The sequence below is a fragment of the Carettochelys insculpta genome, chromosome 17 (assembly GCF_033958435.1).
Source record: "Carettochelys insculpta isolate YL-2023 chromosome 17, ASM3395843v1, whole genome shotgun sequence".
Taxonomy (NCBI): Eukaryota; Metazoa; Chordata; order Testudines; family Carettochelyidae; genus Carettochelys; species Carettochelys insculpta.
Genome location: NC_134153.1, coordinates 20,240,481 through 20,257,610, shown reverse-complemented (window position 1 = coordinate 20,257,610; position 17,130 = coordinate 20,240,481).

Genomic DNA, 17,130 nt, shown 5'->3' with positions numbered 1-17,130 from the left:
TATTTGTATATTTTAAACCTGTTCAATGCAAAAAAAAATCTTCATATAAAAGAAACCACAGATTTATCTGAGCCTTAATTTGTACAGCATTAGGTGATACCTTGTGTTGGACTTGATCATTCTCCTGTTAAAGTCAATGATGAAAATCCCCTTTGGGTTGAATGACATCAGGGTCAAGCCTTTACTAGCTGAAATATAGTAATCAGAGCTAGGGAAATAACTTGTGGCTTAAAAAAATTCAAGATGCTTTAAATGGGAGGATTTTTGTATCTCATTGCAGGTTTGAAATTGACCCCATTGTCATGAAATGCTCACATGAAAAGGGGCCCTTTTCCAAGTACAGCTGGCTTTCTTTCTCTTCCCCATAGGAATCGCTTAAAAATTCCAGATTATCATTTCTTGTGAAATTTCATGAAGCTTTTGGAGGATCAAAGAGAAGTATAACAAAATTACAGGAAACTTTACAAAAGTTGTGAAATATTTTTGCCCAGACCTGTAAAACAACCAAGCACAAGGCCACGCTTACATGTTTGCACTTGCAAGTAAATAATAAGCAATAGAGATTGTGGTTATTTTTGTTCATAACTAGCTGCCTTCTAGATGCATGTGTCTTGTGCTATTTTCCACTAGCCGATTCACTTGACTTGAAACACCCTTTCCTTGGGGTCAGTTTGACCAATGAAGATGTTGCATCTATAATTATGCAGCTACTTCTAAATTCTTTGTGGTTTCTTTAAATGGAACCAGAAAAACTAATTCTCCCTGCAAGAAGAGAGAATTAGAGATCAGACAAACATTGTCTTGGCAGATAAATATAACATACACCATCTCTCTTTTCCTTCTCGCTACCCCTCTCTTCTGCCTCTTTCTTTTCTGTCTGGATAACTCAGCTGATGATGACGGAAGCCTCCTAGAATAGCACAGTATCCTCCCTGTATGCCAGAGGCTTTCAACTTAAACACATGCCTAAGAATGTTGTTGAAAGGAAGGGAGTCACTCATTTCAAATCTTGCTTAAGTGCTTTGCTAAACTGGGTCCTCATTCCCACTGAGAGAGACCTCTTGAGTTCTGTGAGGGAAACAGACCTCATGCAAACATCTGGGGCGACATCTGACATCCATTTAGTCACTGCAACAAGCTAGTCTGAGCAAGTTGTTCTACACTTTTATTCGCAGTCTTCACCTGTCCATTTGCTAGTTTTCTTCCCCTCTCCTTGCTCATATTTTTTTCCAAAGGTAGCGGAGGATACTGTGTAACATTATGTACATGTAAGCTGATGTCTGAGGTGCTTTCTTTTAAATTGAAAGCACATGAGAGCACTGTAGGGTTCTGCAATATGTTTGCAATATCAGCATCTGTTTTCTTCTCTAAAAAGGCAAGGGTAGGTGGGCCCACAAAATACCAGATCCCCAGCAGTCACATTACCTTGCCATTACAAGTCACTTTCTGACAGTTGTATATTCAGGATAAAATGCTCTTCTGAGTTATCAAAGCATAAACCCTTTGGCAGTGGTGGGATTGCACTGATGTACCTGAGAGGTGAATTTATCCCTGCTGTGTAATTTACACCCCTGAGTTCAGCCCACAGAGGCCAACTGGAGTTAAAGCTACTTGTAGGAAGACAGAATCTAAACTAACATCTCAAAGGAGAGGAGCAGAGAGACAGGACCATTCCAAGGGAGGTGCAGAGCCTAGGGCAACCCCTCCCCCAAGCCCAGAGCAGCTGGCCCTGTTCCACCCCTGCTCTGCCCTCTGCCTGAAGACTCCTGCCCCCATGCAACATGAGCTGGGGAATTACTGGGGGCGTGGAGTGGCAGAAAGGGTTTCCCCCCAACATACACGCTCAACAGCGACAGGAGCTGGAGCCCCCACCCCAAGCGGTCTTATGGGCAGGATGGCTCTGTAGAGGGAGATCGTGGGAAAATGCCATCCAGCTCTAGCAAACTACTAATTAACTGAAGAAGTCACACTAGGTAAAGCCAGAGACAGGGAATGATAAGTTTTCTGCCTGATTGGTATCACTATAGCACACATTATCTTTTCTCTTGCAAATGTCCTGCTTAAAGTTTAATGAAGTACAATCTCTCCCCACCCCCTGATAAACTGACAGTATCACTCATGGACTTTCAATTCAATCATACAGCAAATGTCAAACAAGTCATAAGAGGAAACCACTGACAGTAAGTAAAGCACTTCAGGCAAGGCTTGCATGCTCTGCTGACGAAGATGGTATTGCATGGAAGTTCAAAATGATTTAGGCCCAGATCCTCTGAGAGTTTAGCACCTAATACCTCTGAGGACTGGTAGGTGTTAGGCTGAAGATGTAAGGAAACATATCAGATTTCTTGTTCTTACAGCTTTTGTGAGCAACTAGAATTACAGGGAACGCTGTGAATGTTTGTTATAACGCCCTTTTTTTCTGAAACTCACTGCTTTGGGGAGAATCTTCTTCCTAGGCCTAAACCTCCTGTACCTCCCTCACTCCAAAAATCAAGAATTTGAAGTAATTTGGTTGAGATCATTTTGAGTCTGGAAGGATGCACCCATAGTCTTCACAGCAATGGTGTTATGATTATGGCATAATTATGATCTAAGTTCCCACTTGCACAGCTAGGCATCTGCGCAGCTATCAAACAAGCCCTATACATGGGCACAGAGCACCCTGCTGCCTGCCAGCCCCTGCATGGAGCTGTCTGGCCTCATATTGAGGCCAGGAGAGGGCCACTTCTACCTGCGCAGCAGTAGCTCTGTGCTAGGGATGGGAGAAGGGCGCCTCCCTCACCCAGATGCAGCTGCTCCATGAGGGGAGTGCTCTGTCCTGGACACAGCAGCTCCATGTGGGCATGGGGCAACTTCCCTAGTTATGGATGCTCTGTACCAGGTCTGGGCCCATTCCTCCAGCACCAGCTGCTCTGTGCTGGGGCCAGCAGAGGGGTGCCTCCCACCCAACTCTGGCAGCTCAGTGCTGGGGTCAAGGGAGCAGCCCATCTGTCCTGGGCACCTATACTGGGGTAGGACCTAATTTAGCATTTAGTGCAGGAGGTTCAGAAAGTTCCCATAGGCTTTATTTTTGTCCCTTATGCATCAGGCTACAGCAGCAAATGAGCTCCTGATCAAACGTGCCCATTTTACTCTTCCAGATACACCTGTAGAAGTCAGGGGGCCTGCTCCCACTGCTATTTATGTCAGCAGATGACACATGCATAAGGCAGTGCTTGGCCCTGAGTGTATTTGAATGGTTCCTATTGATTTATAGAACATCTGAGGAGGAAATAATTCCCCATCCCCAATGCTTTCAGTGAACACTTTGAAGAACAATTTCAGTTTCGAGTTCCTGATAACACCAAACAATGATGTTTATGGTTTCATTTCGCTCCTAGTCAATGCAGTACACTGCAACATCACTTTGTATAGGATCTGACCTACAATTGTATCTCAGAGTTAAATAATATGAACACAGTCAAATATCAAGGAGGGAGAGAGACTAAAGGGGACTTATAATGAAATCTGAGAGGAGCCAGGATGGGAGGAAGCAGAGAAGCTCAAGAGGAGGAGATGGCTCTTGCTGCAAAACTGTGAAGATTAAGTGACTAAGAGTATGTCTTCGTTACAAGCTGGATCGATGAGCAGCAACTGATCCAGCAGGGGTCAATTTACATATCTAGTATAGCTGCAGTAGATAGGCTGCTGAGATCTCTCCTGTCAACTTTGATATTCCAACAAAACAAGAAGAGTAAGCGAAGCCGATGGAAGAGCACCAGCTGTTGACTTACCACGCTGCAGAAAGCAGATGAGAATAAGTGAATTTCAGCTATGTTGTTCATGTAGCTGAAGCTGTGTAACTTAGGCTGACTTCCTCTGGTAGTGTAGACAAAGTGTCAGAGGAGGTCATTGCTGGATGGCAAGGAGCAGAATGGAGAGTGGGATACAGGACGGCTGTTCCAAATGGCAGGAACCTCAGGAAAATCAAGTTTTAGATCCTTGGTGGAGCTGGCTGTATTGCCAGTTAGAACAAAAGTACCATTTGGTTTGTAAACTGAGCTGATTAGACCTCAGATGAATGCAGAAGAATCAGCGTGATGCTCCAAAGGGATAACTGTACACTTTTTGCCTCTTTCCTTTAATCTTTCTACCCATCAAATACCATGTACCTCTGTAAAGCCTCAAGGGTAGAGGTTACGGAAGAGACACTCTGCAGAATTAACTTTAATTTTACAGAAGATCCCCAGAGACATGGACAGAGCTCCTGTTGGGTTGAACATGTCAATTCCCACACCACATGAGGAGAAAGCAAAGGGTAAATCCAGAAGAGGTATGTTGAATCCTTGAGGAGAGGTAGGTTTGATTAGAGAAGGATAAGGATGTAGGTGTAGATTCTGAAGGGGACTTCTAGGCATTTCCTGGCCAGCAAGGTCTCCACCTTCCCCGCACAGGCTCTGTGCTGGCTCCTGCAGTCAGCTCCATGCTCCATCCCCCAACCATCCTCATGCCCTGTGGGCTACAACCAGCCCCTGTTCACCAGGTACTGGCAAGCAGCATGTGTAGGCTGGAGGACTCTGGAGGAGCAGGGGCCAGCCACGCAGCTGGCAAAAAGCAGCAATATCTCCTTCAAAGCAACATGTCTCTCCAGCCGTTGGCTACAGGATCACCACTGAGTCCTCCAGCCACCACTTGCATTGCTCAGCACCATCTCTGCCTCTTTCCTGCTCCCCTGAGGCAGCAGGTGAGCTCTTGCTTGTATGTGTGGCTGTTTGTAAGTCAGAGGTTTGTGATGCAGGGAGTACCTGTACATCAGTTCCAAAGTGACCTGTAATTGCTCTGCCACCTTCTGTTTTTCAGTTTAAAATACTTTCTTTTCACAGAGCTATCCATCCAGGAATACAACCAATGCAGTGAAATTCTGCAGACAGCTTGTGATGACTTCTTAACAGTGGGACTTTTGAAATAGCCTATATTGTTCTTCAGTGCCTCTGATGAATAAGCCCTGGAAACCCACCTCCTCCACTCAGCTAATCCCACCAGGAGTATTCTAAGAAGAACCCAGAAGGCTATCAAATAGTGTTCCAGAAAGATACTTAAGGTCACTTCCGGCTCCCAATGAAGTTAATGGGAAAATTCATACTCAGTTCAATGGGATCAGAACATGGTTTGCTGAATGTGTTTAGCTCGACATTTGAACAGTCTATCCAGTGAGAGTCAGGGTGTAAATTTTCACATTGCACCGAAGACCACCAGGTCATGAGTTGGAAAAACTCTTGGGCTGCATCTACACTAGCAAGTTCTTTTGAAAGATTTTTCAAAAGACGGCTGTTTTGAAAAGATCCCATGGAGCATCTACACACACAGCATTCTTTTGAAAGTAAATTGAAAGAATGTGGTGTTCCTTTCGAAATCGCTCTCAAAAGCTTCTTTTGAAAGAAAATGTGTAAGCACTCTGCAGGCCCTTTTTTCCCCAAAAGAGCAGTCCTCACGGGGCCTGACTTTTTTGATCCTTGGCCTGCTCTTTCAAAAGAGTGGGGGCTGTGTGGATGCTCTCTCTCAGAAGAACAGATCACTCTTTTGATCCGCTTTTTTGGGTGTGGATGCACTCTTTTGAAAGAAGTTCTTTGGGAAGAGATCTTCCGGAAGAGCTTCTTTTGAAAGATCTCTGAAGTGTAGACTCAGTACTGGAGTTTTAAACTGCTTATACCTGGCACAGAGGAACCCTCAGTATGGCACATTTCAGAAATTAAACAGCTTACCACAGACCAACCTATAGCCAATGGCAAATCACTCTTTATTATTGTATGTTGAGAATCAAAGTTCCCCCTCATCATTGGGCTGATGCCATTGAGGCGTACTGGTTTCATAACCAGCATCATGTCTGACCACCTTTGACTGCCCACAGCCCAATGGATAAGGCACCTATTTTGCAGATGGGATAGCGGGGCTTGGCTTTTCAATGTGGGAATCAACCCCTCTGCACCCCACAGCCTCAGGACAAGAGCAGAGTGCTTTTACAAACAACCCTCCGGAGAAGAGCTTCCCAGCTCTTTGCAAAGCTCTGCAGTGTTCATAACAGTGCCATTAACAGGCTGACAGCTTGATCCATTTTGATGCTTTTGCTTTTACTTTGGAAAAATCACACAATAGAAAAATGACACACACAGAGCTGGGCCTGCTGGCTTGAGGCCCCACCTGGCATTGGCACAAAAAAGGCTTTTTTTTTTTGTAGGCTCATTAGAAATGGGCCTTTTGCTCACCTGGCTGATTGCCACTACATGATACTGCTCCATCTGGAAGCACCAAGCTGGGGGTGTCCTCATGCAGTTGTGATGATGCCTCTCCTTGCTGGTCAATTCTCAAATAAATGTGTTTCCTGTTTTCCTAGTAAGTACAAAAATGTGACTTGAAATGGGTAGTGGAAAAACAAGCTTCCAGTAACCTTTTTCTGCTTGCACCTGTGGGTGAAATCACTGATTCAAACTGTTCTCAAAAGAGATCTTGATCAGAAACAGACAATTGCTGAGCATGGATTACCATTCCCTAGTATGGGGGGAACAGTTTGCTTCAGTGCTGTAGCTACTCCATGTTGCCAATGATTTTATTGTTAGTCTCTCAATATTGAGTGGGTTTTAAAAAAAAAAAACAAAAAAAAACCCAGTTCCAGGCATTGTGATTCATGGGACTTTTAGCTTTAGCTTCCTCCTACTTCTCTTCTCTTTTTTTAAAAAATAAATAAATAATGTAGGAGCTTTCTACAGGTTTCCTTGATCTTTAATAAAAGACCTGCAGGGTGAATCAGGAAGCTTTTGCTTTTTGTGTATAGAACACACAAAAATTTAAAGGCAGAATCAGACAATCCAATAAATTTGCCTCTTTGAGAGAGTCAATCCAGAGATTAACACCATCAAAGCTATTTAATCCCCCCTTTGCCTAACACTGAGGGTTTGGGTAGAATGAAATTGAGGTCCAAAGGACCCCTGGTCAAGAAGCTGTTTTCCAAGAACTAACCCCAGTTCTACCCCACCTCCAGTCTCTGCCTTCTCTATCAGTTGCTGTGGCAGGGTAGAAAAATAACCCTATATCAGTCAGGAACCCACTGATTGTGGCATGCTCAGGCTTTGGAAGCATGACATCACATTGCAGTGACTCTTGTTAGTGCCTCAAATGTGACAATAATGCTTGTGGCAGCTCACATGGGCTAAATGAATGGCCAGCCAAAACCTGGGCTTTGTGGTTTGTGGCAGAAGATGAAAAGCTTTCATGGGCATGCTAGAGAGTTGTCTAGAGAGAGAGAAATCTTCATTGCCTCTATGCAGGCTTACAAGGAACAGCCAACATGGGTTTGTCAAGAACAAATTGTGCCAACCCAACCCAATTTCTTTCTTTGAGAGGGTTACAGGCCTAGCAGGAAGCTGTGTGTGTGACAGATCTTGATTTTTGGCCATGCTTTTGATACTGTGCCACCTGGCATTCTCAAAGGCAAACTAGAGAAATGTGGTCTACATGAAATTACTATATAGTAGATATATAACTGGTTGATGGATTGTGCTCCAAGAGTAGTTATCAATGGTTTGCTGGCAGACAGAAGTGTGCATTTTGTGGTGTTCAAAGGTTATGCTACTATTCAATATTTTTATGAATGACTTGGATAATAGAGTAGAGAGCACACTTATAAAATATGCAGGTAGCACTAAGCTGAGAGGAGTGGCAAGCACTTTGAAAGATAGGATTAGAATTCAAAACGACCTTGACAAATAGGAGAATTAGTTTGACTTCTAGAATATGAAACTCAATACAGACAAGTGCAAAGTACTTCACTTTGGAAGGAAAAACCAAATGCACAACTACGAAATGTTGGCTAGCTTCCTAGTTAGCAGCACTGCTATAAAAGGCCTGGATCACAAATTAATATGAGTCAACAATATAATGCAGCTGGGAAACAAAGCTAATATGAAACTATTCTGCACCAATGAGGCCTCAGCTGGGCAACATATCCAATTCCAGGCACCACACTTTAGGCAAGATGTGCATAAACTGGAGGGGGGTCCAGAAGAGAACCACAAAACAATAATCAGAGGGGTAGCCGTGTTAGTCTGGATCTGTAACAGCAACGAAGGGTCCTGTGGCACCTTATAGACTAACAGAAAAGTTTTGAGCATGAGCTTTCGTGAGCACAGACTCACTTCATCAGTTCCAAGACTAGCATCTGATGAAGTGAGTCTGTGCTCATGAAAGCTCATGCTCAAAACTTTTCTGTTAGTCTCTAAGGTGCCACTGGACCCTTTGTTGCTGTTACAAAACAATAAAAGGCTTAGAGACTTGAGCTTTGAGGAAATGATTTAAAAAGGGGCATGTTTAGTCTTGAGAAAAGAAGAGGGGGCCTTGATAACATTCTTCACATATATCAAGGGCTGTTACAAAGAGTATGGTGGTCAACTGTGCTCCATGTCCACTGACAGCAGGAAAAGAAATAATGGACATAATTAGCAGCAAGAGTGATTTAGATTAGATGTTTGGAAAAAGTTTCTAGCTATGATGGTGGTTGAGCTCTGGAATAGGCTCCCAAGGGAGGCTGTGGAATACTCATCAGGCCTGCTGATGGGGATGGGAGTGAGGAGCATGCAATTTCCATTGTGCCCCAGTGATACAAAAGGGCCCAGAGTTCCCACTAGCTGGAGCCCTGGGCTCTTCAAACTGCTGCTGGAGTACTGCATGCCAGCTCCAGGTGGCTCTTAGGGGAGATGGGAGCACTGTGTGGCATGCTCCAGGCAGTGCTGAGGCCTGGGAGGAGAGGGTGTCATAGTGCAGGAGGTGTTGAGGAGCAGATGCCCCCAGTCAGTCCTTCTGCCCAATGCCCCACCTCTTTGGGGGGTGCAGATCAGACACACCCACACCCCCACCTTGCACAGGGTCTTGGCAAGACTGTTGGACTCGCTCACCCTCATCAATGGTCACTTTTAAGAACAAGCTAGACAAATACCCATTGAGGATGACCCAGGGTTAATTGATCCAGAACAAGGAGAAGGATGTGATTGTCATATAGCACACCAGCAGACTGATCTGCAGGCCTAAAGGCCTCAGAGAGCAATAGTGGGAACTTTCATTCCTGTGGCACAACCAAGTTCCCATTCCTGTGTTGCAGCCTGTTACAGACTTGAACCCCATAAACATAAACATGACAGCCATATCATCCCCTGACACCTGGTCTTAGGCATGGGAACCAGAGACCAGTAGCCAGGGCAACCTTGGCTTGAGCCCCAGGGGAATGTTAGAAGTGGTGTCGAGTCAGTATGTGCACACCCAGTAAACAGCTAAGAGATAAAATCACTGTAAGGTCACCTCATAGCTGAGTTTTGACAGGGGATTCTCAGCCTCAGGAGCGTGCTGGACTTTCCCCCAGCTGGAGCAATGTCCGCCACAGCCCTGATGTGAGGCAATTTGGGACTGGAACTGTTATTGGCAGGAGGGACGTAAGCACTCCAAATAGCCTCTTGTCCAGACCTATACGTTCCTGTTTATTTGGCTTATTAATGTGTACCTTGTGAATAATTTGCAGTAACATGGAGCAGATAAGCTTAATAAAGTACTATTATCCCTAATTGGCTCTGTGTTGAAGCGAATCCCATAAATGCTGTCCAGCCTGGGCCTTGTGAGTTGACCATGATGACTTCTTGAGATGCCTCCTACCCCTCCATTTCTCTGATCCTATATAGAGTGAAACTGCAGGGAATTTTACTTCTTGTGAAATTGCTAATCACATTGCTTTCTTGCAATAGCTGGAGTTTTTTGCATTGCTCTCACATTCTCCTAGCACCATGAACTGGCCTGCATCCTGTACAGAGCTGAAGCAGTGCACCAAAGCTCAGCTTGCCAGTGTGGAAGGAGGCAAAAGATTCAAGGTCTTTGACATCAAGATTCCAGGCTGGCAGTAGCTGAATAAAATACAATTGTATGCCTGCAAACACATTTGTTTATTTTAGGTCTGCATTAATTGATGCAGAAAGGAAGTAGCACTTCCATTTTATGTCTCTAATTCCTTCTGCTTTTTACTATTTATAGAAAGTGTTTCTCAATCAGGTGCCAGTACTAACACGCTTGCAACTTCCCAGTGCTACATTTCAACATGACCAATGTTCTGAACCACTGCTGAAAGCACTCTCTCTATTGTGGAAGAAATGTCAAACACCTGTCATGTGTTTTTGCATCAACAAGGGTGTGGATTCATCCAGGGACCCCAGCAGAGGCTCAAACACCACCTGTAATGGAGAAGGGAAGTGTCATACTACTTAAGAATAGGCAAAGCTTGTAGGGAAAAGGACAAATTCTGTAGCATGTCAAGTTCAGGACAGTGTTTTTTACTGTGGGACTCTACCGAAATGTTTTAAACTATAATATAAGAGTCATGTTATTCTGGAGAGTGATAATATTATTCATTGTGTTTATCCATAGTTCTTTGAGACCGAGACCATCTTTTTGTTTGCTTAGCTGAATGGGCCATAGTCCATGAGTGAGTTCCTATATATAACAACACCCTCCCTCTTCTTTTCACCTGACCCAAGACATCTGATGAGACTTCTTACCTGTGCCAAAGGTTGTGAGAACCCCACCTGCTTAGAAAGGGTGTCACTAATGTCCAGTTGCAGTAGATGTCAACACCACTGTAATCGTGCATGTAAATCAGATTATCTAATTCTGAAAATCTGGTCCTGTTTTGGGAATACTGATGTGACTTCTTGGAAAACTGCTAGTTTGCTCTTGTTCCCGTTGCCTTTTGCTGCCTTTTTGGGTATAACAGGATTAGAATTCTCTCGTCTTCAGTGGAATCAAGGGGCTTCTAGAGATGAATGGTGGTAATATAGCTCTGTACTAACTACAACAGAGATTAGTAAGATGTGTGTCTTGATGTTCTCTCTTCCAAAAGACCTTAGCATGTCTGGGGCCATCAGGTGGCTCCCTTTGTTCAGGCTTTTTCTTGCTTTCCCTTTTCCTTCCCTCTTCTCTGTTCTCAGCAACCACAGACACACTGTAGAGAACTTGCTTAATTGGGAATTCAGACAAGCGTTTACGTATCAAAAGGCATCCAAAGCATGTTTGGAAGAGGTTCTTCATGCTTCTTAGTGACAAGTTTTCATGTTCCTAATCTCCTGCAAACTTTCCATCTACAGCTCAGTGAGGGACCCTGAAATTCAGGAGACCACAAAGAAAACTGATGTATCAAGACTAGTTAGTGGGAAACTACTTCCTTTTGGTTTCATACCTTGGCAGCACATTGAGTGACTTAGTACAGATTGAACCTCTCTCATCCACACCCTCAGGATCTGGCCGGTTTTGAACGAGAGAATTTGCCAGACCACAGAAAGTCAGTATTGTCTAACAGCTTTACCAACATTTCCACTTCTTACTGGGCTCTTAGAAGACATTTGGAGTAAAATACAGCTTAATAACAGCACAGCACACTGAGCCAGACCTGCTGGCCGTCAACAAACTTTATGGGACCAGGGGAAACTTGGCCACACTCATGATAAGTGGTCATCCAACTAATTAAAATGCTGGATTACGGATGTTGCCGGACAAGAGAGTTCTGGATTAGAGAGGTTCACCTTGTAAACCAAGTGACTGTAGAGGAAACCCATACTCCATTATGCTGGCAGCTTCAGAACTCTGTTATTTGTACTTGGCTAATATAGTTCCATTAAAAAACGGTATGCATGGTTTGGGACCTGACTCGTGATGTTTGTGTGCTTGGGATGGACAGGATGCCACACTGGCAAATCTATAACACATGCCTATGCTCCATGATAGGAAGTGGGAACACAGTTCAAGCAACAAATAGCATGGATTAGTAGCCAAGATTTAACACAGTGAATACAACTTCTAGATGGATGTATTTTGTAAGGATCCTCAAGACAACTTCTGATTTTGGCATGTATGACAATTTGTTCATGAATATCTCACTGCTCAATGAATAGTAACAGAGAGGGAGAGAGGTATGTAGCATGAATCAATTGCATATGAGTTTATTCCCAAGAATACTCTGGCTAACTCAAAATAATTAGGTCAAGTTTTAGGGTATCGTGGTGTAGGCAGGAGGAATCAGTTACAAGTGTGGAAGTAGGTCAGTGGTAAAATATATTTTGCAGGAGTACCCAAAATTACAAAAGTATGGCCCACAATACATTAGCTCAAACCTCTCATATCTGTGCTGGGGATTCCTTTCACTTGAGGATTAGTGAATACTTGACATTTTATTTTAAAAATTATTTTAAAAAGGTGTTAGTCTGTATTCAGGCAAAACAAAACACCAGAAATGTAGCACTTGAAAGACCAACAAAACAATTCATTTGATGATGAGCTTTCGTGGGACAGACCCACTTCTTCAGATCAATCGCATCACTAGTACAGAGTGACATTTTACAGAGTGAGATTTATAAGTACCAGGTCCAAAAATTTTTTTAGTTTTTTGTTTTGTTTTGTTTTTTAAGTTCTTATTGCAATTTTATGGACCGCTGTACTTAAATGTCACTCTGTACTGGTAATGGGATTGATCTGATGAAGTGGGTCTGAATAATTTTGTTAGTTTTAAAGTGCTACATTTCTGCAGTTTTGCTCAATGAATGTCAATAATGTATGCAAAATCAGAAGCTACATTTTGAAAAGTTTACGTATGAAGGAGGGGAATAAAATATGTGAACTAATTATGTCAGCATGTTAAACAAATGGTGCAGTAGCTCACATGCACTGTAAACACATCAACTTGAGCTAAAGAAATACTTTATAAATAGTCACAGGACGTTATTTAAAACATACTCGGCTTGGCTACTCCATTAGTCAAATGATTTATCTGTAGAAATATTATTTTGCATACGACATTAATTGAACATTGATTTCATTTCTTATGGGGCCTGTAAATGGGGTTTAGCAAGTGCTATGTGGTTTGCATGAAAATGCAATTGTGAGGCAAGCAAAGGTTCTGCTTATAGATCATGTCTGCCTAAATAAAGGCTGCCATATACATAACCTGGGAAACCTAGGGCAAAAATGGCCTCTTGAAGAGGGGAAAGTTGAGAGGTAGATAGGAGGGACTAAATGAAATAGACCCTTGAGAGGTGCCATAGAATCAGTCTGCCAAAGACTGGCCTACTGAAGGGTAACATCACAGTAATGGAACATACAAAGATTGTCAGTGAACTAGAGACGTGTGATAGAGGAAGATGAAGGGTCAAATCTTCAGGTCTCTAGCCAGTTTTCACTGATGCCACTTATCCGGGCAAAACTCCAATAGAGGCCCGTGGCAATTTTCTCAGGAAGGACTCGGAGAAAGCTGAGAATGGATGTTAAGATGTGGCCCTAATGTGCTAAATTTGGCACAAACAGATGCTTTGATTCACATGTTATTTATGCAAAGTGAGCTCTGGAGATATGACCTTAAATGTCTTCCAGGCACTAAATCCTGCTTTTATTTAGAATCATAGGGCTGGAAGGGACCTCAGGAGGTCTCTGAGTCCAGCCCCCTGCTTTAAGCAGGATCAACCCCAACTAGGTCATCCCAGCCAGGACTTTGTCAAGCCAGGATTTAAAAACCTTTAGGGATGGAGATTCCTCCACCTCTTTAGACAATGCATTCCAGTGCTTCACCACCCTCCTGGTGAAGTAGTTTTTCCTAAAGTCCAACCTCCTACTCTCCTTCTGTAACTTCAGACCATTGCTCCTTGTTCTGCCATCTGTCACCACTGAGAACTGTTTCTCTCCATCCTCTTTAGAGCTCCCCTGCAGGAAGTTGAAGGCTGCTATTAAATCACCCCTCAGTCTTCTCTTCTGTAAACTAAATAAGTCCAAATCCCTCAGCCTCTCCTCAGAGGTCATGTTCTTCAGCTCCTTAATCATTTTTGCTGCCCTCTGCTAAACCTGCTCCAGCACATCCACATCCTTTCTGTACTGGGGGACCCAAAACTGGACACAATATTCCAGATGTGGCCTCACCAGTGCTGAATAGAGGGGAACAACAATTTCTCTATATCTGATGGAAATGCTCTTCCCAATGCACCCCAATATGCCAGTAGCGTTCTTGGCTGCAAAAGCACGCTGTTTACTCATATCCAGCCTTTCATCGACCATAATCCCTAGGTCCCTTTCTGCTGTCCTGCTGCATAGGCAGTCGGTCCTCAGCCTATAACAATGCTTGGGAATTCTCCCATCCCAGGTGCAGGACGCTATACTTCTACTTGTTGAACCTCATCAGATTTCTTTTTGCCCAATCCTCCAATTTATCCAGGTCACTACTGATCCTATCTCTACCCTCCTATGTATCTACCTCTCCCCCTAGCTTAGTGTCATCCACTTTTGCTTATTCACTTTCTCCACACCAGTCAGGATTTTATAGACAGCTCTCAAATACCTCTTATGTGATGTCTTTTTTTTTTCTCTTACGTGATGTCTACCTTATAGCATAAAGTCGCTTTTAAGGCACTTAGCTGAATTTTACAATGTGACTGTCTTCACTGCAAAAATCATTAGGTCAGTTTTAAGGAGTGCAAAGCTCGACTTTCTTGCATTGACATTCCGAGGTGGCATAATTCCAGGTTCGAATTTAAAAGGTCAAATTAATGCTAGTGTGGAAACAGTGTTACTTTAAATCAATTATATTGCTCTCCAGAAGTGTCCCACAGGTATCCCACAGTGCCCCACAGTCATCCTTTCTGGCTGCTTTCACCTGCACTGCTGTCCAGATGCACAGGAAGTAGGCAACAGGAAGCCTAGGCATTTGAATTCGTTTTCTTTCTGATCAGCATGAATAGCATGCCTCAGGAGCCATCCATCGCATCTAGCCATCATGACTACTACGGTTCTCCTAATCTGAGTTCTCAGGGTTGCAAAAGAGCTCCAGCATGGAGCCACAATGAGATTTGTGATCTCATTTCTATGTGGGGTAAAGATTCAGTGATGAGCACAGCGAGAGTCAGCAAATGAAATGCAGATATTTATGAGAAGATTTCAGTGGGCACGATTGAGAATGGTTATGCCTGGGATGCTCAGCAATGCCAGGTCAAAATAAAGGAGCTCAGGCAGAACTATCACAAAGTGAGAGAAGCCAACAAGCGATTTGGGTGGTCTCCCAAGACATGTCACTAGTACAAGCAGCTGGATGCCATTCTTGGGAGGGATCCAACAATGCTCTGTGAGGCAAACCCGGACTCTTCAGGCCAATACAGAGGAGGCGGCCAACATTTAGCAGGCACTCGATGAAGCTGATCCTGCCAGGCCAGAGCTCTTCATTGACCTCGACCCAGTCCCCTCATCAATATCTGATGCTCCAGGGTCCAGCAGTGGTGCAGGGGGCTCTTTAGGTCAGTATTTTTTGAGAATGCTGCAAGTGGGTTGCGTCTGCGCTGGGGTAGAGGTTTACTTCTGTGGAGCACATTTTTTAAACTGCTACAGGTGGGTTGTGGCTCAGGCATGGTGGATCTATGCCCCTTAGAACAGCTTGTTAATTTTTCTGGGGATGGCGCATTTATCCTTTTTTGAGATTTCCATAAAGGTCTCAGCCAGGTACTCTTTTATTTTTAACATGAGGTTTTTGGGGAGGCCTGCTTTATTGTAGCACCTTTTCTGACCATCCCATGTAGATGTTGGTGAAATGACCTTTCTGATCCACCAGTGCCTCCAACACCATGGAGAAGTACCCCTTGCGGTTTATGTGCTCTGAGGCCAGGAGGTCTGGGGCCAGAATGGGGATGTGCATTCCATGTATCGCTCCACCTCAGTTAGTTAGGAAACCCCATGGCAACAAAGACATCGACTATGTGCTGCACATTTCCCAGAGGCATGATCTTCCACATCAGACCGTCACAGATTGCACTGGCTAACTGCGTCACCGCAGTCCCCATTGCAGCTCTGCCTACCCCAGACTGGTTTCTCACTGACCAGTAGTTGTCAGGTGTTGCAAACTTCCACAGAGCAATTGCCACTCACTTGTGAACTGTCAAAGCAGGTCTCATTTTAGTATTGCAGCGCTTCAGGGTGGGAGAGAGCAAATTGCAAAGTTCCATGAAAGTGGCCTTGCACGTGCAGAAGTTCTGCAGCCACTGCTGGTCATCCCTGACCTCCAAAATGATGCAATCCCATCCACTTGTGCTGGTTTCATGTCTCCAGAACTGGCACTTCTCTGCATTCAATGCATCCAGGACAGTCAGCAGCTCTACATTCCTGTATTCCAGTTCTTGAGTATCATCATCTGAATCATCCAAATCCATCTCACCCTCCCACAAGCTTTGTCTAATTAAATACTACATGACACTTCAGGAAGTGGCCATAACACACTGTAGATCAGCTGGATTGATCACTTCCCCAGATAATTGGACCAACAACTGTTGGCCACGTGTGCTAAGTTCACAAGCAAGTGAACTATAAGCACGCCCCAGTCGGGGTTGACTATATTTATTAGAATAAGGGTCTGATGAAACCACGTTAGCAGGTTATTCCTTTCCCACAACCAATAGTTCTCCACAGTCAGCACTGGAGTTAACTATCTTGATCAGTTTAGTATCACCTGCAAATTTCTCCACCTCACCCTTTACCCCTTTTTTCAGATCATTTATGGATATCTTGAATAGGCTTGCTCCTTTGCAGGACATCACAGCTACCCCTTTTCATTCTGAAAACTCACCATTTATTTCTACCCTTTGTTTCCTTTCTATTAGCCAGTTATCATTCCATGGGAGTACCTTTCCTCTCATCCCATGATAACTTACTTTACTTAAGAACCTTTGGTGAGGGACCTTGTGAAAGGCTTTCTGGACATCTAAATACACTATATCCCCTGAATCCTCCTTGTCCAGATGCTTGGTACTCCTCTAGAAGAATTCTAGCAGATAACTGAGTCATGATTTCCCCATGTTGACCTTTCCCCTGCAAAATATATTTGTGTCTGACAAGTCTATTCTTTACTAGAGTTTCAACTAATTTGCCCAGTATTAGACTTACTAATCTGTAAGTGCCACCTCTAGAGCCATTTTTAAAGATTGGTGTCATGTTAGCTATCTTCCAGTCATTTGGTACAGGGGATAAATTACAAATCACAGTTAGTAGATCTGCAATTTCACATTTGAGTTCTTTCAGAAGTCTTGGGTGAATACCATCTGGTCCTGG